This window comes from Mycteria americana, assembly GCF_035582795.1.
Source record: "Mycteria americana isolate JAX WOST 10 ecotype Jacksonville Zoo and Gardens chromosome W unlocalized genomic scaffold, USCA_MyAme_1.0 Scaffold_33, whole genome shotgun sequence".
Lineage (NCBI taxonomy): Eukaryota > Metazoa > Chordata > Aves > Ciconiiformes > Ciconiidae > Mycteria > Mycteria americana.
Genome location: NW_027445439.1, coordinates 185,956 through 207,841, shown reverse-complemented (window position 1 = coordinate 207,841; position 21,886 = coordinate 185,956). Strand labels below are relative to the sequence as shown.

The following is a 21,886-nucleotide window of genomic DNA, read 5'->3' as shown; positions in this document are numbered from 1 at the left end:
TATACCATATGATGTCATGCTCAGCAATAAAAAGCTGGGGGAAGAAGAAGGAAGGGGGGGACATTCAGAGTGATGGTGTTTGTCTTCCTCCCAAGTAACCATTACGCGTGATGGAGCCCTGCTTTCCTGGAGATGGCTGAACACCTGCCTGCCCATGGGAAGTAGTGAATGAATTCCTTGCTTTGCTTTGCTTGTGCGCAGCTTTTGCTTTCCCTATTAAACTGTCTTTATCTCAACCCACGAGTTTTCTTACTTTTACTCTTCCTATTCTCTCCCCCATCCCACTGCGGGGGGAGTGAGCAAGCGGCTGTGTGGTGCTTAGTGGCCAGCTGGGGCTAAACCACAACAGTCCTTTTTTGGCACCCAACGTGGGGCTCGAAGGGTTCGAGATAACGACAGATTTGATTGGAATGTGCTAGATAGAATTTATAGCTGTTATTGCTGTTTAGCTATTAATTGGCAGGCTTCTGTGCTTGCCATGGGGCTTACTTTCCTTACTGTATATTACAGTCTAGTGCGCATTAGGGGCTGCTTTTTGCTTTTGCTGCTTGCTGTACTGCTTATCACCTTACTCTGCTGTGCCTGGGAACATTTTAACAGCAACGGCCATGCGCCTGGGCTGGCAGATGGCCAGGGCATCACTGCTGTTTCTATGCTGCTGTACTGGACAGGCTGGAACTCCAGCGTGAATTCAAGTTGAAGGGACTGTGACCTGTGGATGAGTCCATAGAGGAGCAGGACACCCCAAAGCATCCGTGGCCATGGATAAGTCCATGCCAAAGCAGGTACATCTCAAAGCGTCTGTGGCCGTGGTTATGTCTGTGCTGCAGCAGGCATACCTCTGAAGGGCTCGTGGCCCAACGATAAGTCCACGCTGGATAAGGTGCACCTTGAAGCATCCGTGGCTGTGCATGAAGTCATGCTGGAGCACCTCAAAGCGTGTGGCCATGGATAAGCCCATGACAGAGCAGGTACACTCCTGAAGGGACTGCGGCTGTGGGTAAGGCCCCGCTGGAGCAGGTCTATCTCTGAAGGCATTATGGCCCATGGAGAAGGCCACACTGGAACAGGTGCACCTCAAAGCAACTGTGGCTGTGGATAAGTCTATGCCGCAGCAGGTATACCCCTGGAGAGACTGTGGCTCAGAGATAAGGCTCCACTTGGAGCAGGTACACCCCTAAGGGACTGCAGTCTGGGGATAAGTCCAAGCCAGAGCAGGGGCAAGGGGAGGAGTTCATTGCAATGTTAAACCCTATAACCTGGCACAAAGGGACCAGGGGTGGAGATTGTAATGGAAATACCTTTAAATTGTTGTAACCCATGATTTGAGTTGCATGTTATAGGAATTACTATAGCAGGAACCACCTGAACCAATGGAGGACAAGCCTTACAAGATGCAGTGCAAGTGCAGCAGCGACCTGACCTGAGCTGGCTTTGGTGCCCGATAACTCCACAGAACACACCACCTCTCCTGTCCTGAGTGACCACCATAAGAGATGGAGCCCAAAGTCATGGACTAAATGAACTCAGTGGACATTTTGTGGACATTTATGGACATTTTACAGACATTTCACAGGGGTGGTCCATAGACCGAGGGAAGGATATCTGTGTATTATATCAAAGGATGGGAAGGGGTGGGGTAGGTAATGAGGATGTATGGGATAGTGTGAGACCGGAGCATGATGCAAATTGTATGGAATAAGGGGTAGAGAATATGCTGGTTGTGGCTGGGATAGAGTTAATTTTCTTCATAGTAGCTAGTATGGGGCTATGTTTTGGATTTGTGCTGGAAACAGTGTTGATAATACAGGGATGTTTCAGTTACTGCTGAGCAGTGCTTACACAGAGTCAAGGCCTTTTCTGCTTCTCACACCACCCCACCAGCGAGTAGGCTGGGGGTACACAAGAAGTTGGGAGGGGACACAGCTGGGACAGCTGACCCCAACTGACCAAAGGGATATTCCATACCATACGACATCATGCTCAGCATATTAAGCTTGGGAAGAAGAAGGAAGGGGGGGACGTTCGGAGTGATGACGTTTGTATTCCCAAGTAACCATTATGTGTGATGGAGCCCTGCTTTCCTGGAGATGGCTGAACACCTGCCTGCCGATGGGAAGTAGTGAATTAATTCCTTGTTTTGCTTTGCTTGCATGCACAGCTTTTGCTTTCCCTATTAAACTGTCTTTATCTCAACCCACAAGTTTTCTTACTTTTACTCTTCTGATTCTCTCCCTGATCCCACTGGGTGGGAGTGAGCAAGCGGCTCTGTGGTGCTTAGTCCACAGCTGGGGTTAAACCATGACACGTCATTAATGTATTGCAGATGTTCAGGGGCGTCACCCTTTTCCAGTGCAGTTTGGATTAGTCCATGACAAATGGTAGGACTGTGCTTTCACCCCTGGGGCAGTTGATTCCAGGTATATTGGACACCCTTCCACACGGAAACAAACCGTAGCCTGCATTCTGCTGCCAAAAAGAATTGAAAAAAATGCACTGGCAACATCAGTTGCAGCATACCACTTGGCTACCTTTGACTCCAGTTCACACTGGAGCTATAGCATGTCTGGTACAGCAGCACTCGGTGATGGTGTGACTTTGTTCAGGCCACAATAGTCTACTGTTAACTTCCACTCTCCAGGCTTTTTGTGCTGGCCATATAGGACTATTAAAGGGTGAGTGAGTCTTGCTGATCACTCCTTGGCTCTCCAATTGGTGAATCAGCTCATGGATGGGAGCCAGGGAGTCTTGGTTCGTGCGATATTGCCACCGGTGCACCGTCCTGATAGCAGTCAGCACCTGCTGTTCTTCAACTCGCAACAATCCCACAGCGAATGGATCTTCTGAGAGGTCAGGCAGGGTAGATAACTCTTTGATCTTCTCTGTGTTCACGGTGGCTACACCAAAAGCCCATCGGTACCCCTTTGGGTCCTTGAAATACCCTCTCCTGAGGTAGTCTATGTCAAGGATACAAGGGGCCTCTGGGCCGGTCACAATGGGGTGCTTTTGCCACTTGTCCCCTGTTAAGCTCACCTCAGCCTCCAATACAGACAATTCTTGGCATCCCCCTGTCACTCCAGAGATCCAGATGGGTTCTGTGACCCTATACCCTGATGGCACCAGCGTACACTGTGCACCAGTGTCTACCAAAGCCTTATACTCCTGTGGGCCTGATGTGCCAGGCCATCGAATCCACACAGTCCAGTATACCCGGTCATCCCTTTCCTCCTCCTGGCCAAAGGCAGGGACCCTCTATTCCTGTTCCTGGTCAGAGTATTCACTGTCTGACCCTTGCAGTGCCAGACCAGAAGTCCCCTCACCAGGATCAAGGGAGGTGATCTCAGTCCTTCTTCTATGTCTGGGAGATGGCTGATTGCTTTCTTGTGTCTCTACAGCAACTAAGCTGACAGCCTTCTTGGGTGGCCCCTTCTTAACAGCTGTCTTCCCTCTCAGTTCGCATACACAGGCTTCCAGCTTAAAGGTGGGCTCACCATCCCACTTCCTCATGTCCTCCCTCTGGTCACGCAGGAAGAACCAGAGCGCACCACATGGCACGCACCTCGGGCTCCCTTTTCCCTCTGACTGGGGCAGGAGGGGACTGACTTCTTAGGGCACCCCTGACAGCCAAGGCACTGGCCCGTAGGGATAAGGAGGGACAGAGATTTTCTTCGAAGTTTTGGAGCCAAGAACATGTTCTCTCCACAGTTGGTGTATCCGGGCAACACATTGTGGCCAACCTGTTAGAATATGATGTTGGGGCACTTTGAATCACCTTCCTCCACATGGCCCGTGTGCACAGGATGTAATCTGGATCTTTGGAGACCTCATCATTGTCTAGGTCACTGTAGATGACTTCCAGCACCACTAATTCTCTCTCAGGTACTGGATGCCTTCGTCTGCGGTAGTCCACTTTCCTGGGGAGTTCATAACATCTTCCTTGAATGGATACCCTGCCCTCACACTTGAAAGGAGCTGTCTCCAGAGACTGCAAATTGCTGCCTCTTTGCCAATTCCTCTGTCAATTCCCTGGTTTCTAGCAAGGGATCCCAGCTATTGGGCTGCCTTACCTTCCAATTGCTGACTGTTGGCCCCACTGTGCCAGCATCGGAGCAGCCAGGCAGCAATCTGCTCACCTCGCTGGCGGCTGTAGTCTTTCTGCATGTCTCGAAGTTCTGACGAGGTCATGGACCAGGTAGTTTCCGCTTCCTGTCTGATTTCTCTCACTCCTTCCTCCCATTTCTTTGCTGAAGGACCGGCTTCTTGATCAAACCCTTCCTCCTCCTCCCTTACTAATCGATGGTACGGACCCATCGATCTCCTTGTCCACTGTTTCTTTTTCACTACTGGGGCAGTTACTGTAGTTGTTGTTTGGGTCCCTATCTCAACCATGGTGTCCCCAGATGCAGTTTGGATCCCTATCTCTACTATCATGTTCTCAGATGTAGTTTGCACCATGGTCTCAGTCAAGGCATTCTCAGAGCTGGTTTGGGTCCCTGCCTTAACCACAGTCCTCTGATAGTACTGAACTGTGGCTCGGTAGGCACAGGCCAAGCCCCAGTACAGTGCCAGAAGCTGCTGGTTTTCATTGGGGTAGGCAAGGCATCCTTCTATCAGGTGGCATGTCAGTTTGCCAGGGTTACTTGCCTGTTCAGGTGTAAAGTCCCAGGCTATGGGAGGTGATAACCGCCCTAGGCACCTGCCCAAATCCTTCCACACACCCTGCCACCCAGGGACCGGACACCTCAGGGCACGTTTCAGTATCGCCTCACCCAAAAGTTGTCTTCTCTTACAACCAGGACGACACCAGATTCCATAAACCTGACTATATGCCAACTGTGTTAATTAGTAGTATTAAACAGCTCACGTAAGGGTGAACAAGGACATCGGGAGCCTGCATAATAAAACCACCCCACATCAATCCTGGGTAGGAAGAAGGAGATGTATTCCCTCATCCTCTCCACAAGATAGCTCCTCCAGCACAGTAAGGCCATCAATGCCAGGGTAAAGCACATAGCCATTGTTTGTATAACATGTTCCCAAGCTCAGCAAAATAAAGCGATAAGCAGTGCAGCCAGCAAACTCCCACACAGAAGCTTGCCACTTAACTACTATAACTACAGCACGCTTAATTCAAAACTGCCATTGTCTCAGGCCCCACATTGGGCGCCAAAAAGGACTGTGGTGGGTTGACCTTGGCTGGTTGCCAGGTGCCCACTAAGACACACTATCACTCCCCTCCTCAGCAGGACAGGGAGGGGAGAAAATAAGATGGAGAAGAACTTGTGGGTCAAGATAAAGGCAGTTTAATAAAGCAAAAGCTGCACATGGAAGCAAAGGAAAACAAAAAGATTTTATTCTCTACTTGCCATCAGCAGGCGATGTCCAGCCACTTCCTAGGAAGTAGGGCCTCAGTACGTGTAGTGGTTGCTCTGGAAAACAAATGCCTGAATAACAAATGAACCTGAGTTCTTTACATTGTGCTTCTGAGACAAGGACCATTACTGAAACTTTGCACAGAACTATAAACACATGCAACTTTCAGCCCGAGTAAGAAAGGCCTTCAGAGATGAGACAGCCAGAGACTTGTGCTTTCCTTCTCTTCTAGACCTTGACATATAAGTCCATCTATGAATTTTTAGAATTTGACTGCAAATGTTGGGTTTTTATGCCATTGCATTGCTAACTTTTAGTTACCCATAAAATAAGTTTCAAAACTATCTGTCACTACAACCCTATGCCATTTCTCTTAGTAGATTACTGTCTCTGGATTTCTTTTCAGGGATTAAGTCACTTCATGTAAACAGTAAGCCATGGAAAGCTATTTCCCAGATATGGCAGCTCCCATACCCTAAGAAGTGGAAAAGTAGTCAAGTACTTTGTGATTAAGTAAGTTTGTTGAAAAGTAAAATAAAAAAAAAAAATTAAAAAAGTTATTACTGTACCATTCCTAAGCACCTGTCATTTTTGTTTGTATCATTTTTAGATAATAAAAGTAGATTCATAGTAAGAACAGCTCAGAGGTATAACTCTCAGCTTCCCTTTTCAACAATAGCAGGCCTTAAAAACCAAGATGAACATATTCATCAAGTTAAACTATCAATTAACTTCATAGAAAATATCTGCATTACCTGTCACGCAAGGTAAATCTTCTGTTAGTTGAAATGAGATCATACAGGATACCTATTGGATATGAGCAAGGCCTGGTAAGAAGACCAGCACAGCACCCTCAATGTTCTTGAACTGGGGACTTCTATCTGGAAAGTTAGAGTACAGACACCTAGTTAAAACAAACATGCATTTGCAAATGGCCTCATTTGAGGTCAGGAACTAATTCCGAGCCCTGCGGTAAATACTTTTTACTATATTTCGTATAAGAATGAAGTCAAGCATCCTTATCAGTAGAGAAAGCACTGGGGAATAAGCCCAAAGGACAGCCCCAAGTATATAAACTTTTTAAGTAGACTGTACCTAAGTATGCGAGCAACTCCAAAATAAGTTCAAGGTTGATTTTTTAAGGGTTCATATAGAAGACCGCTTGCTGTGTATGACTGCTATACTGCACATAGTAAGGAGCCAAATCAATACCAGATCCAGACTGGATTGGGACATACTCCTAAAAAGGAAGAGGAAAAATCATGTTCTCATTGTTTTAGAAGAAGGTAAAAAGAGAAGGTCAATTTGTCATTCACTTACTTTAGGTTTCTTAAAACAGAGATTGAGGTAAGAGACATTTAATTGACTAACTTCCCACCAAAATCAGTGTGAGTTAATCACAGCCTCCTACATAACCTATGTATAGGTATCTATAACTGGTAAATGACATCCCAGATTAAAAGAAAAAAAGAAAAAAAGAGTAAAAATTAAAGCCTATGCAAGCAGTACTATACAGTCTGTTTTACAAATGAAAATAGTTCACAGGTCCATATCCAGCATCCAATTGGTATCAGTTCAAAATGGGATAATAGTGTGGCTACTATTATTTCAAATCTCAAATTTTGGGGTATAAGAAACCAGTCTCCCCTTTCTTCTCTCCCTCACCTCACCCTTTCTCAACTAATGGTTGCAATGAAAGTTAAGGGTGAATTAGGTGGCAACTCCTGCAGTGTTTTGGGGCAGGAGGAAAGGGGGAGGAAGGGAGAGTTAGCAGAACATACAGACATTTAAATTTTTATAAACATCTTACAGATACATACTTAGCATAAGGCTTCTATGTTAAGTGGCACTATTGATTAACAATGAAATAATTAATTAAGTGAAATAATTAATTATTTAAGTGCTTACAAAGCACTTAAAGAAGCTTGCCACCACATATCCTTCTGTACTGGAGGCTCAACAGGAAGGAGGATGCACTCACAAGGAGATGGAGGAGCACTCAGGAGAGCACTTAGGCTTCAACTAAAGGATGCTCTTGTGATGTATGGGGTAACCACCACTCTAGGGAAAAAAAAAAATCAGCACAGCACAAGAGCATATTTTGAACATATGCACCAGTGTTTAATCACACCAAGCTAAATGGTCCTGTAGAGACTTTGAGAGAGCAAGTCAGAGCAGACAGGTATCTACCCAAAATACATACGGTCTAGATGAACAGCCTAAGTTGCCTGAAGTCAGATAGCATTCATACTCTTCCCTTCAAGAGTTTTCATCCAAAAGCACGTACAGCTGTCACTGCAGGATTTCCCACAGCCTGTTAAACCAAAAAGCTCTACACAATAATTTCATGTAAATCATCTCATTTGGCATGCCAAGTCAGAGGATCTTGGGAGTTTTTTGTCTAAGAAGGATATAGCCTTGCCTCTTCTGTTCTCAGGTTCACTACATGAGAGAATTCTTTGGGATAAAAAAAAAAAAAAAACACCACCAAAACAAAAACTTAAATGCTTTTCCCCTGCTGCTGCTTATTGATCTAGAACTGGGAATTTGTACAAGAGAACTCAATGTCAAATATAGCAAAATCAAAGCAGCTATAAGGAGTTGGAAGGACAAATATAAGGGTGCAGCTTCAATAAATATTTGGTTTCCACTGTAGAAGTGCCATTGTGTCTGTCTTGCATCAACTGTTGAAAGAATATTTGATATTAAACAATCCAAAAACATTTAATAAAAGGAATTAAAATGATAAAATAAATTTAAAAAATAATCTTAGTTTCCAAATGAAAACTGGAAATGCCTATTTTACCTGATACTTTGTGTCCTGGTTTCAGCTGGGATAGAGTTAATTTTCTTCCTAGTAGCTGATACAGTGCTGTGCTTTGGATTTTAGTATGAGAATAATATTGATAACACGCTGATGTTTTGGCTGTCGCTAAGCGGTGTTTACATTGGTCAAGGACTTCCCCCCCCACCTTCAGCTCCCCATGCTCTGCCAGGTGCCCAAGAAATGGGAGGGGGCACAGCCAGGATAGTTGATCCAAACTGACCAAAGGGCTATTCCATACCATATGATGTCATGCCCAGTATATAAACTGGGGGGAGTTGGCCAGGGGGCAGCGATCACTGCTCGGGGACTGGCTGGGCATCGGTCGGCGGGTGGTGAGCGGTTGTATCATTTTTTTTTTTCCCCCTTTTTTCCCTCCCTTGGGTTTTGTTACTCTCTCTCTCTCTCGTTGTTTTCCTTCTCATTATAATTCATTATTATTATTACTATTATTTTGTTCCAATTATTAAACTGTTATTATCTCAACCCACGAGTTTTCTTATTTTTGCTCTTCCGATTCTCTCCCCCATCCCACCGGGGGGGGGAAGTGAGCGAGCGGCTGCGTGGTGCTTAGCTGCTGGCTGGGGCTAAACCACGACAGTCCTTTTTGGCGCCCAACGTGGGGCACGAAGGGTTTGAGATAATAACAGATTAACCAGAGCGTATTAAGGAATTTAGATCTGTTAGTAGTTGTGGGATGTGATATTGATCCATATGTTCCTAGCATTGGTTTACCTGATCTGCACCATGCTCATTTTTTTGCCGTACATGTTAAAGATCGGTGTTGGTTTTTGCAGTTTGCTGTGCTCTGCTTTAATTGGTGACGTTTTGCCTGTGAGATTTGTTATTAAAACAGTGACCCTGGGTTCTTTTTGGTATCTAAGTGCTGTACTGAAACTGTTATTGTATGTCGGGTATCATCTTATGGAGACAATTCGCAATTATACCTCTTCCTCTGAGAGGTTTTTTATGGAGAAAATGCAGAATGGCACCTTCACTACTTTCTTCTACAATGCTTCCTCCTTCATTACAGTAACTTTTCAGTATCTTGAACATCCTTGGGTAGTTAAGATACTTCTATTGGTATTGCTTGGGAATATTGTTTCAATCTTGTCCAAGATTAGTAAGCAATTTAAGAATATCATCCAGAGATCTGCCCCAAGGCTGGATAGTTATGAGTGGCAGGGTGTGTGGGATAGCATGGGCAAATGCCTAGGACGGTGGGCACCTCCAGTGTTTTGGAACTTCACCCCTGAACAAGTGCAGAATCCTGAAAAATTAGGAGAATATTTGGAAAGAGTATGTCATCACCCTGCCAATTCTAGGGAGACACAAATCACTGCAATGTGCTGGAGTCTGGCCCATGCCTACCGAGCCCTGTTCAACACTATTCAGAACCCTCAAGGATCTGGTGACAAAACGACAGGCACTGCGGCTGCTCCGATTACCCCTGCAACAGGAACTGCGGCTGTTCCGATTCCCCCTGCGACAGGCACTGTGGCTGCTCCAGCCCCCCCTGCGACAGGCACTGCGGCTGTTCCAATTCCCCCTGCGACAGGCACTGCGGTTGTTCCAGCCCCCCCTGCGACAGGCACTGCGACTGCAGCTGCTCCAGACAACTCTGTTACAAGCATTGCGGTTCAAACAGGGAACGAACCCGTGTCAGTATCAGTTGCCCCTATACACAAGAAGAAATCCTGGAAGCGAAAGTCAGCTCGTTTAGAAAGGGAAGATGAAGGAGCAAGGCCATCACAGAGAGAGGAAGATGAAGACGAAGAACTCGTAAATGAGATGGAAGCCGCCCGATCCCTATCCCTGAGTGACCTGCGAGATATGCGAAAAGATTTCAGCCGTCGTCCACGGGAGCACATTGTCACCTGGCTGCTCCGATGCTGGGATAGTGGGGCCAGTAGCCAGGAATTAGAGGGTAAGGAAGCCAAGCAGCTGGGATCTATTTCTAGGGAAGGGGGCATTGACAAAGCGATTGGAAAAGGGGAACCAGCCCGCAGCCGCTGGAGGCGACTCCTGTCAGCTATAAAGGAAAGGTATCCCTTCAAGGAAGATGTTGTATACCGCTCCGGGAAATGGACCACCATGGGGAAAGGTATCTAGTACCTGAGGGAATTAGCCATGCTGGAAGTGATTTATGGTGACCTGGATGACGTGCGGTCACCCACAGATCCAGATGAGGTCCAGTGCACAAGACCTATGTGGCGGAAGTTGGTACGAAACGCACCACCATCGTGTGCCAACTCACTGGCAATACTGACCTGGAAAGGTCGAGACGGTCCAACAGTGAATGAAGCTGCTAGTAACCTCCGAGAATACGAAGAAAGTATCTCTTCCTCCCTTGTCTCAGCTGTGGAGAAACTGTCCCAGGAGTTCCAACGGTTCAAAGAGGATATGTCCTACTCCCTACCTATACGGACCAGTCTCTCAGCTATTAGGAGTCAGCGTTCCTCTGCTCAAGGGAGAGGATATAGAGGGTGCACACCACGGGGCACCCTATGGTTTTACTTGCGTGACCACGGAGAGGACATAAGGAAGTGGGATGGAAAACCTACCTCAACACCTAAGGAAGTGGGATGGAATAAGGAAGTGGACATAAGGAAGTGGGATGGAAAACCTACCTCTTCTTGTGGGGGACTTCAACCTGCCAGATGTCTGCTGGAAATACAATACAGCAGAGAGGAAACAGTCCAGGAGGTTCCTGGAGCGTGTGGCAGATAACTTCCTGACGCAGCTGGTGAGTGAGCCAACGAGGGAAGGTGCCCCGCTGGACCTCTTGTTCACGAACAGAGAAGGACTGGTGAGTGATGTGATGGTTGGAGGCTGTCTTGGGCAGAGCGATCATGAAATGATAGAGTTTTTGGTACGTGGAGAAGCGGCGAGGGGGGTCGGCAAAACTGCCACCTTAGACTTCCGGAGGGCGGACTTCAGCCTGTTTAGGAGACTGGTCGAGAGAGTCCCCTGGGAGGCAGCTCTTATGGGCAAAGGGGTCCAGGAAGGCTGGACATTCTTTAAGGAGGAAGTCCTAAAGGCACAAGAGCGGGCTGTCCCCAGGTGCCGAAAGACGAGCCGGCGGGGAAGAAGACCGGCCTGGCTGACTAGAGAGCTCTGGCTCGAACTGAGGAGAAAGAGGAGAGTCTATGACCTCTGGAAGAAGGGGCGGGCAACTCAGGAGGACTACAAAGGTGTAGCGAGGCTATGCAGGGAGAAAACTAGAAGGGCCAAAGCTGAGCTAGAGCTCAGTCTGGCTGCTGCTATAAAAGACAACAAAAAACACTTCTTCAAATACATTAGCAGAAAAAGGAGAGCTAAGGAGAATCTCCAGCCCCTAGTAGATGTGGGAGGAAACACAGTGACCAAGGATGAGGAAAAGGCTGAGGTACTTAATGCCTTCTTTGCCTCAGTCTTTATTAGCAGGGCCGAATGTTCTATGGGTACCCAGCCCCTGGAGTTGGAAGATAGGGATGGGGACCAGACTGGAGCCCCCATTATCCAGGGGGAAATGGTGAGTGACCTGCTGCACCACTTAGACACTCACAAGTCTATGGGGCCTGATGAGATCCACCCGAGAGTGTTGAAGGAGCTGGCAGATGTGCTCACCAAGCCCCTTTCCATCATTTACCAGCAGTCCTGGCTAACTGGGGAAGTCCCTGCTGACTGGAGATTAGCGAATGTGACACCCATCTTCAAGAAGGGCCGGAAGGAGGACCCGGGGAACTACAGGCCTGTCAGCCTGACCTCGGTGCCGGGGAAGCTGATGGAGAAGATCATCCTGAGTGCTATCACACGCCATGTAGAGAACAACCAGGGGATCAGGCCCAGCCAGCATGGGTTCAGGAAAGGCAGGTCCTGCTTGACCAACCTGATCTCCTTCTATGATAAGGTGACCCGCCTAGTGGATGAGGGGAAGTCTGTGGATGTTGTCTATCTAGACTTCAGTAAAGCCTTTGACACGGTTTCCCAGCATTCTCCTGGACAAACTGGCTGCTCATGGCTTGGACGGGTGTACTCTTCGCTGGGTAAAGAACTGGCTGGACGGCCGGGCCCAGAGAGTGGTGGTGAATGGAGTTTACTCCGGTTGGCGGCCGGTCACAAGCGGTGTTCCCCAGGGCTCGGTGTTGGGGCCAGTTCTGTTTAACATCTTTATCAATGATCTGGACGAAGGGATCGAGTGCACTCTCAGTAAGTTTGCAGACGACACCAAGTTGTGTGGGAGTGTTGATCTGCTGGAGGGTAGGCAGGCTCTGCAGAGGGACCTGGACAGGCTGGATCGATGGGCTGGGGTGAACTGTATGAGGTTTAACAAGGCCAAGTGCAAGGTCCTGCACTTGGGCCACAGCAACCCCATGCAACGCTACAGGCTTGGGGAAGACTGGCTGGAAAGCTGCCTGGCAGAGAAGGACCTGGGGGTGTTGGTTGACAGCCGCCTGAATATGAGCCAGCAGTGTGCCCAGGCGGCCAAGAAGGCCAATGGCATCCTGGCCTGTATCAAAAATAGCGTGGCCAGCAGGACTAGGGAAGTGATTGTGCCCCTGTACTCGGCACTGGTGAGGCCACACCTCGAATACTGTGTTCAGTTTTGGGCCCCCCACTATAAGAGGGATATTGAGGTACTGGAGCGTGTACAGAGAAGGGCAACGAAGCTGGTGAAGGGTCTGGAGCAGAAGTCTTATGAGGAGCGGCTGAGGGAGCTGGGACTGTTTAGCCTGGAGAAAAGGAGGCTGAGGGGAGACCTCATTGCTCTCTACAACTACCTGAAAGGAGGTTGTAGAGAGGTGGGGGTCGGTCTCTTCTCCCAAGTAACAAGTGATAGGACAAGAGGAAATGGCCTCAAGTTGCGCCAGGGGAGGTTTAGACTGGATATTAGGAAATTTTTCTTCACCGAGAGGGTTATCAAGCATTGGAACAGACTGCCCAGGGAAGTGGTTGAGTCACCATCCCTGGAGGTATTTAAAGGACGTTTGGATGAGGTACTTAGAGACATGGTGTAGTGGTGGTTTTTTGGCAGTGTTAGGTTTATGGTTGGACTCGATGATCTTAAAGGTCTTTTCCAACCTATATGATTCTGTGATTCTGTGAACACTAGAGGCACGGGTACGTGAGTTGCAAGGAAAAACAATCACCAAAGGGGGTTCTTCCAAGAAAATTACTGCTCCGGTTTCCAGTGGACAGTTCCCCAGGCAGAGTAGAAGGGCTGATCTTACTCCTGATTTTAATGAAGAAATTCCTGACTCATATACACAAGAAATGGGTAATGAATATTATGACCAGGATTAGGGGGGCCCTGCCTCCAGCCAGGAGGAGGAAAGGGACAACCGGGTTTAATGGACTGTGTGGATTTGATGGCCTGGCACATCAGACCCACAGGAGTATAAAGCTCTTGTAGACACCGGTGCACAGTGTACCCTAATGCCATCAAGCTATATAGGGGCAGAACCCATCTGTATTTCTGAAGTGACAGGGGAATCCCAACAACTGACTGTACTGGAGGCCAAAGTGAGCCTAACTGGGAATGAATGGCAAAAGCACCCCATTGTGACTGGCCCAGAGGCTCCGTGCATCCTTGGCATAGACTACCTCAGGAGAGGGTATTTCAAGGACCCAAAAGGGTACTGGTGGGCTTTTGGTAGAGCTGCCTTGGAGACGGAGGAAATTAAACAGCTGTCCACCTTGCCCGGTCTCTCAGAGGACCCTTCTGTTGTGGGGTTGCTGAGGGTTGAAGAACAACAGGTGCCAATCGCTACCACAACGGTGCACCGGAGGCAATATCGTACCAACCGAGACTCCCTGATTCCCATCCATGAGCTGATTTGTCGACTGGAGAGCCAAGGAGTGATCAGTAAGACTCGTTCACCTTTTAACAGTCCTATATGGCCAGTGAGAAAGTCTAATGGAGAGTGGAGACTGACAGTAGACTATCGTGGCCTGAATGAAGTCACGTCGCCCCTGAGTGCTGCCGTGCCAAACATGCTGGAACTGCAATACGAACTCGAGTCAAAAGCAGCCAAATGGTATGCTACAACTGATATCGCTAATGCATTTTTTTCAATCCCTTTGGCAGCAGAGTGCAGGCCACAGTTTGCTTTCACTTGGAGGAGCGTTCAGTACACCTGGAATCGACTGCCCCAGGGGTGGAAACACAGCCCCACCATTTGCCATGGACTGATTCAGACTGCACTGGAACAGGCTGAAGATCCAGAACATCTGCAATACATTGATGACATTATCGTGTGGGGCAATACAGCAGAGGAAGTTTTTGAGAAAGGGAAGAAAATAGTCCAGATCCTCCTGAAAGCCAGTTCTGCCATAAAACAAAGTAAGGTCAAGGGACCTGCACAGGAAATCCAGTTTTTAGGAATAAAATGGCAAGATGGACGTCGTCAGATCCCAATGGATGTGATTAACAAAATAACAGCCATGTCTCCAACAACTTGCAAAAAGGAAACACAAGCTTTCTTAGGCATTGTGGGTTTTTGGAGAATGCATATTCCAAATTACAGTCTGATCGTAAGCCCTCTCTACCAAGTGACCTGGAAGAAGAATGATTTCAAATGGGGCCCTGAGCAACGACAAGCCTTTGAACAAATTAAATGGGAGATAGTTCATGCAGTAGCCCTTGGGCCAGTCCGGGCAGGGCAAGACGTAAACAATGTGCTCTACACCACAGCCGGGGAGAATGGCCCTACCTGGAGCCTCTGGCAGAAAGCACCAGGGGAGACTCGAGGTCGACCCTTAGGGTTTTGGAGTCGGGGATACAGATGATCCGAGGCCCGCTATACTCCAACTGAAAAAGAGATATTGGCAGCATATGAAGGTGTTCGAGCTGCTTCAGAAGTGGTTGGTACGGAAGCACAACTCCTCTTGGCACTTCGACTGCTGGTGCTGGGCTGGATGTTCAAAGGGAGGGTCCCCTCTACACATCATGCAACTGATGCTACGTGGAGTAAGTGGGTTGCACTGATCACACAACAGGCTCGGATAGGAAACCCCAATCGCCCAGGAATCTTGGAAGTAATTATGGACTGGCCAGAAGGCAAAGATTTCGGAATATCGCCAGAGGAGGAGGTGACGCGTGCTGAGGAGGCCCCACTGTACAAAAAACTACCAGAAAATGAGAAGCAATATGCCCTGTTCACTGATGGGTCCTGTCGTATTGTAGGAAAGCATCGGAGGTGGAAGGCTGCTGTATGGAGTCCTATACAACAAGTGGTAGAAACTGCTGAAGGAGATGCTGAAGGTGAATCAAGCCAATTTCCAGAAGTAAAAGCCATTCAGCTGGCTTTAGACATTTCTGAATGAGAAAAGTGGCCAGTGCTCTATCTCTATGCTGACTCATGGATGGTGGCAAATGCCCTGTGGGGGTAGTTACAGCAATGGAAGCAGAACAATTGGCAGCGCAGAGGCAAACTCATTTGGGCTGCAGCATTGCGGCAAGATATTGCTGCCTGGGTAGAGAACCTTGTTGTAAAAGTACATCACATAGATGCTCATGTACCCAAGAGTCAGGCCACTGAGGAACATCAAAACAACCAGCAGGTGGATCAGGCTGCTAAGATTGAAGTGGCTCAGGTGGATCTGGACTGGCAACATAAGGGTGAATTATTCATAGCTAGGTGGGCCCATGACACCTCAGGCCATCAAGGAAAAGATGCAACATATAGATGGGCTTGTGATCGAGGGGTGGACTTGACCATGGACCCTACTGCACAGGTTATCCATGAATGTGAAACATGCGCTGCAATTAAACAAGCCAAGCAGTTAAAGCCTCTGTGGTATGGAGGACGATGGCTGAAATATAAATATGGGGAGGCCTGGCAGATCGATTATATCACGCTCCCACAAACCCACCAAGGCAAGCGCTATGTGCTTACAATGGTGGAAGCAACCACCGGATGGCTGGAAACATACCCTGTGCCCCATGCCACTGCCTGGAACACTATCTTGGGCCTTGAAAAACAAGTCCTATGGCGACATGGCACCCCAGAAAGAATTGAGTCAGACAATGGAACACATTTTTGAAACAACCTCATAGACACCTGGGCCAAAGAGCATGGCATTGAGTGGGTATATCACATCCCCTATCATGCACCAGCCTCTGGGAAAATTGAATGATACAATGGACTGTTAAAAACTACACTGAGAGCAATGGGTGGTGGGACATTCAAACATTGGGCTACACATTTAGCAAAGGCCACCTGGTTAGTTAACACTAGAGGATCTGTCAATCGAGCTGCCCCTGCCCAATCAAAACTTTTACACACTGTAGAAGGGGTAAGGTCCCTGTAGTACACATAAAAAACATGCTGGGGAAGGCAGTCTGGGTTACTCCTGCCTTGGGCAAAGGCAAGCCCATTCGTGGGATTGCTTTTGCTCAAGGACCCGGGTGCACTTGGTGGGTAATGCGAAAGGATGGGGAAGTCCGATGTGTACCTCAAGGGGATTTGATTTTGGGTGAGAATAGCCAATGAACTAAATGGTATGATGTTAACTGCTATATAATACTGTGTGTCATCACTTTTATGGTTACTATACACCATATCAATGGTATTTCAATAAGGATCACCCAGATTAGTGAAGAATGAATTTCGATGAAACCAAGCAAAGTGCAGCTGCGATGGAAAAAGAACTGGCTTCAGCATGCAACAATCCAACACCACACACCATCTCTTCTGCCATGGAGGACTATTATGACGGATGGAGCCCAAAGCCATGGACTAAATGAACTTAATAAACATTTCAGAAGGATGGCCCATAGACCAAGGGAATGATAACTGTGTGTATATATATATACATATATATCTATATCTATCAAGAGACAGGAAAAGTGGTGGTGATTAATTGTATTAGAAAAGGTAGAACCTGGGCATGATGTAAATGGTATAGAATAAGGGGGTGGATACTGTCCTGGTTTTGGCTGGGATAGAGTTAATTTTCTTCCTAGTAGCTGGTATAGTGCTGTGCTTTGGATTTTAGTATGGGAATAATATTGATAACACACTGATGTTTTGGCTGTCACTAAGCGGTGTTTACATTGGTCAAGGACTTCCCCCCCCCTTCAGCTCCCCATGCTCTGCCAGGTGCCTAAGAAATGGGAGGGGGCACAGCCAGGATAGTTGATCCAAACTGACCAAAGGGCTATTCCATACCATATGATGTCATGCCCAGTATATAAACTGGGGGGAGTTGGCCGGGGGGTAGCGATCACTGCTCGGGGACTGGCTGGGCATCGGTCGGCGGGTGGTGAGCGGTTGTCTTGTATAATTTTTTTTTTTTCCCCCCTTTTTTCCCTCCCTTGGGTTTTGTTACTCTCTCTCTCTCTCTCATTTTTTCCTTCTCATTATAATTCATTATTATTATTACTATTATTTTGTTCCAATTATTAAACTGTTCTTATCTCAACCCACGAGTTTTCTTACTTTTGCTCTTCCGATTCTCTCCCCCATCCCACCGGGGGGGGGGGAAGTGAGCGAGCAGCTGCGTGGTGCTTATCTGCCAGCTGGGGCTAAACCACCACACTTTGTAACACCTCCTCCTTTGCTCATAACATTTATTGTTACTTCCACCTCCAAGAACTTCTGACAACATTCAGTCTTTCTCCAGAACACAGCCAGTTGCTTCAATTACATCTTCAACATGGAAAATTCACAAAAGAAATACAAGGCACATCACACACTGATCAGAACCTTTTGTTCTTGTATTGGGTTTGCGTGGCAAGGTTTTGGTAGCAGGGGGGGCTACAGGGGTGGCTTCTGTGAGACGCTGCTAGAAGCTTCCCCTAAGTCTGATAGAGCCAGTGCCAGCCAGCTCCAAGGTGGACCTGCCACTGGCCAAGGCTGAGCCAAATAACAGTGGTGGAAGCACCTCTGTGATTACATATTTAAGAAGGGGGAAAAACTGCTGTGCAACAGCAGCTGGGAGAGAGGACCGAGAATAAGTGAGAGAAATACCTCTGCAGGCACCAAGGTCAGTGAAGAAGGGAGAGGGAGGAGGTGCTCCAGGCGCCAAAGCCTGGATTCCCCTACAGCCCGTGGTGAAGACTATGGTGAGGCAGGCTGTCCCCCTGCAGCCCATGGAGGTCCACAGTGGAGCAGATATCCACCTGCAGCCCATGGAGAACCCCACGCCAAAGCAGGTGGATGTGCCTGAAGGAGGCTGTGACCCCATGGAGAGCCCACACTGGAGCAGGCTCCTGGCAGGACCTGTGACCCCGTGGGGAGAGGAGCCCATGCTGGAGCAGGTTTGCTTGCAGGACCTGTGACCCTGCGGGGGACCCACGCTGGAGCAGTCTGTTCCTGAAGGACTGCACCCCGTGGAAAGGACCCACTCTGGAGCAGTTCGTGAAGAACTGCAGCCCCTGGGAAGGACTCATGTTGGAGAAGTTTGTGGAGGACCGTCTCCCATGAGAGGGACCCCATACTGGAACAGGGGAAGAGCGTGAGGAGAAAGGAGCAGCAGAGACAACGTGCGATGAACTGACCACAACTCCCATTCCCTGTCCCCCTGCGCTGCTTGAGGGGGGAGGAGGTAGAGAAATCAGGAGTGAAGTTGAGCCCAGGAAGAAGGGAGTAGTGGGGGGAAGGTGTTTTAAGATTTGGGGTTTATTTCTCATTATCCTACTCTGATTTGATTAGCAATAAACTAAATTAATTTCCCCAAGTCCAGTCTGTTTTGCCCGTGGTGGTAATTGGTGAGTGATCTCTCCCTGTCCTTATCTCGACCCACGAGCTTTTTGTTATATTTTCTCTCTCCTGTCCAGCTGAGGAGGGGGAGTGATAGAGCGGCTTGGTGGGCACCTGGCATCCCACCAGGGTCAACCCACCACAGTTCTTTAAAGCTTACATACAAAGCTGAACAGGAAACCCCCTTCCCTTTTAATGTTGCAATAGATCTTGCAAATTTCAACTTAATCTTTCTTATTATATTTGAGAGCCTAAACTTAGAGCTGCTATGAGTTTGTTAATGGGCCTCTCCACATGATCCCAAACATTACCTTTACCATAGCCTATATAACATACATGAGAAACATACATAAGAGTGTAATGACAGAGTTGCATGGGGAGGTGGAAGGGAAATCTTTAATGCTTTCCTTCCCTTACTACCTAGGTTGAATAGAGAGAGAAAAAAAAAAAAAAAATCGAAGTGTCACTGATGGACTGATTTTAATCAATAATAAATCTATCAAAAAATAGTACAACCCTGTACTTCAAAGCACTGAAGCTATTTTATATTTTCAAAATGGAAAATAGCTACAAGTCCTTGAAACACACATTTAAGATATATTTTTGGTAAGAAAAAAGTTATATAGCTATATTTCCTATAGACACTAACTAGGCAAACACTGTATACGTGCATACAAAGTATCTTGTATAATCAAAGAAACATTTACCTACCTCAACAGGGTAACTCCCTCCCTGAGATCCTTAAAAATGGGACAGTGTGAGAAATAGCTGGAAAACTTCTGCTACTGTAGACAGTGATTCATTGAATTCAGATGCAGGTCTGAACACTTATGCAATATCTCCTTCAGAATAACTAGCAAGAAATCGGACTGGGCACTTCTTTCATGTACCTAGAATTAGAAAAACATATCCATCGTAAGGCGTTAGTCTTAGTCTACAAGTCAAGGCCCAGAATAACTATAGTTTCTGCATAACAGTTAGAGCTGATAACCTCATGTACAATAACATGAGATATACTTGAAAGACCACTATCATCTTGAAGTTTCCAAAGCAGGACACCTGTTCTACAGTATAGTAGTCTGGTGGCTTCTCCTGTTCTTGATTCCATATGAATTTGATACCCGCACAGGGAATCCCTTAAAAAAAAAGATATTAAAAATTGAGTCAATGGGACTCATTTCTGAAATAACCTCATAAACTCCTGGGCCAAGAAGCATGGCATTGAGTGAGTGTATCACACCCCCATCACCCACAAGCCTCTGGAAAGATTGAGAGATATAATGGACTGTTAAAGACTATGTTGAGAGTGTTGGGCAATGGGGCATGGAAGCACTGGGATACAAATTTAGCAGCAGCCACTTGGCTGGTTAACACCAGAGGATCTGCTAACTGTCCTGGTCCTGCTCAAACAAAACCCCTACATACTGTGGGAGAAGATAAGGTCCCCGGTAGCACACATAGGGAAGTAGCTGGGGAAGGTGGTGTGGATTGCTCCTCCCATGGGAAAAGGCAAACCCGTTCATGGGATTGTCTTCACTCAAGGACCTGGGTGTACTTGGTGGGTAACGCAGAAGGATGGTGAGACCCGGTGTGTGCCTCAAGGAGATTTAACCTTGGGGGAAAAAATAATCTGTGATGCGAGTTGTATGTTGTAGGAAGTAACATAGCAGGAATGACCTAAACTGACAAAGAGTGAGCTTCACAAGGAACTGGATTAGGGCAATGATGACCCAAACCAAGCTGGTGTTGGCGCCCAACAATTAAACATGCTGCTTCTCCTGTCCTGAGCACCCATCTTGACAGATGGGGCCCAAGTCATAGCCTGTTCTTATGAACATTTGGGGGAGTGGCAGAAGCCCATGGAATAGGAGAATAATATCTATCTATTACAGGACAGGGGAGAGTAGTTAATAAGAATGTATAAATCTGTATGTTGGATATAAGGATGGTTTAAGTATGTAGTATAAGTTGTAAGTGTTGGTGAGAAGGGATTTCGGGAATGCAAATTAAAATACAATGGGAACACTAGAAAATATATATACATGCATTAAATTATGTGGGAGCTGAGCATGACACAAATGGTATAGAATAAGGGGTGGAGACTGTATTGGGTCTGGCTGAGATGGAGTTAATTTTCCCCATAGCAGCCCTCAGTGCTATGCTTTGTATTGGTAGCTAGAAAGGTGTAGATAACACACCAGTGTTTTGCCTACTGCTGAGCAGTGCTCCCACAGCATCAAGGCTGTCTCTCCAATATTCCCCTCCCTCACCCCCCCAAAGGCCAGTAGGCTGGGTGTGGGCAAGAGCTTGGGAGGGGACATAGCCAGGACAGCTGACCCAAACTGACCAAAGGGATATTCCATACCATATGACGACATCTGCTCAGCAATAAAAGCTAAGAGAAAGGAGGAGGAGAGGGGGGCATTTGTTATTATGGCATTTGTCTTCAGGAGCAATCACTACGTGTACTGAAACCCTACTTCCCAGGAAGTGGCTGGACAGCACCTGCTGATGGGAAGTAGAGAATAAATCTTTTGTTTTCTTTTGCTTCCACGTTGCAGATGTGCCAGGCGTACCAGTTTGTTTTAAGGATTTCCATGAAACATTATCTTACAAGGTCAAACTTTTCTTTGTCTTTCACAGACTCATTCTTCTCTTTATCACACTGTTGCTCAGCATACCACAAAATCCATTCCTTCATATTCACTTCTTTCTCTTTCCCCACATTCATCTCCTAGGAAGGGCAACCAAAATTAAAAGTAATGATAACAGTAAGTGAAAACACCAATGCTTTCCTCAGTCAGTATTTAGGAACTATTGCTTAAGATTATATATAAACTAAGTTATATGATATAAATAACACAAAAACCATAGAACAAATTCCTCCAACCAGGGTAAACATCTCATGATATACTTACATAGATCTTAACACTTGAACAGTAACAACTGCTGTAAAGGAAAAAAAAAAACCCAAACCAAAACAAAAACAACTTTTGCAAGA

The 21,886-nt window shown here is 47.0% G+C and overlaps 1 long non-coding RNA gene across 4 annotated transcripts in view; it reads right to left on the bottom strand.

The window, feature by feature from the left end:
• Window positions 1-21,615, bottom strand: part of LOC142403064 (uncharacterized) — a 37,789-nt gene extending 16,174 nt beyond the window's left edge. For 3 of the 4 annotated variants that reach the window (XR_012773591.1, XR_012773592.1, XR_012773594.1), the window contains exons 1-6: window positions 21,462-21,615; window positions 19,597-19,775; window positions 17,731-17,832; window positions 7,282-8,194; window positions 6,469-6,613; window positions 6,129-6,254 (exon numbers count right to left, since the gene is read on the bottom strand). This is a non-coding gene — a long non-coding RNA (uncharacterized LOC142403064). The remainder of the gene's footprint in view (window positions 1-6,128; window positions 6,255-6,468; window positions 6,614-7,281; window positions 8,195-17,730; window positions 17,833-19,596; window positions 19,776-21,461) is intronic. The other variant, XR_012773593.1, reaches the window with a different exon arrangement.
• Between the last annotated feature and the right edge of the window lie 271 nt (window positions 21,616-21,886).